The sequence below is a fragment of the Corvus kubaryi genome, unplaced genomic scaffold (assembly GCF_017639235.1).
Source record: "Corvus kubaryi isolate FWS band 111438036 unplaced genomic scaffold, C.kubaryi_AGA036_p1.0 36556, whole genome shotgun sequence".
NCBI classification, from domain to species: Eukaryota; Metazoa; Chordata; class Aves; order Passeriformes; family Corvidae; genus Corvus; species Corvus kubaryi.
In genome coordinates, this window is record NW_024580888.1 from 7,063 (window position 1) to 8,269 (window position 1,207).

Consider the following 1,207-nt stretch of genomic DNA (forward strand, 5'->3'; position numbering starts at 1 on the left):
CCCCCCCCCCCCCCATCCCCCATGGCAGAATTCAGCCTTATTTTATTAAAGTTTGGTAAATTTTCCTGCTGGGATGAGGCAAGGGGGGACACGTGGGGACGGGAGGGGAGCAGGATTGAGCACCTGGAATTCCCAGACCCTCGGAATCCACACCCAGAGCAGGGAACGGCCTCATTCCCTGGGGAACCAGACCCTGCAGCTGCCGGCACGGGGAAGGGAGCGGGATTGGGATTTGCCACCGGTTATCCCCAAACCATCCCGGACCCCTCTGCTCTGCCAAGAGCCAGAAATCCCCCCCTGGAAAGCCCCCCAACCACAGAGTCCAGTGGGACAGGGATGGATCCATGGATCTTGGGTCCCCATCCGAGGTGGTGGCACCATCCCAGAGCCAAGAATTCCCCTGGAGAGCCTCCCTGGACTCCTCGCTGCAGAGCCCGGGGGGACAGCGACAGATCCAGGTGGTGGCACCATCCCAGACCCCTCGATGTCACCAAGAGCCACCAAACCTCCCCGGAGACACCCCCTTGGTGCAGAGCCAGTGCCACCCTCACAGCCGGGGACACCCCAGGGACCCCAGGATCCCACGGGAATCCTCCCAGTGGGACAGGGACACATCCAGGCGGTCCCTACCCGAGGTGGTGGCACCATCCCAGATCCCTCGATGCCACCAAGAGCCACCAACCTCCCTGAAGACACCTCCAAGGTGCCCAGAATCCCCAATCCCTTGGTGCCACTCTCACACCGGAGCCAGGGACACCCTGGTGACACCCAGGATCCCGTGGGAATCTCCCCCCTGGAGGTGCCACCCGCCCCCCACCCCTTTGCCCACCCGCCCAGGGCACCTCGGCACAGCCCTGCCAGCCCTCCCTGCCTCAGTTTCCCCGCGGGGAGGAGCCGCCGGCGCCGTTTCCAAGGAGCTCCAGGAGGGCTGGGGATGGGATGGGATTGGATGGGATCCATGGGATGGGATGGGATGGGATCCATGGCATGGGATCCATGGCATGGGATCCATGGCATGGGATGGGATGGGATTGATGGGATCCATGGGATGGGATGGGATCCATAGGATGGATGGGATTGGATGGGATCCATGGGATGGGATGGGATCCATGGGATGGATGGGATGGGATCAATGGGATGGGATGGGATGGGATCAATGGGATCCATGGGATGGGATGGGATGGGATGGGATGGGATCCATGGCATG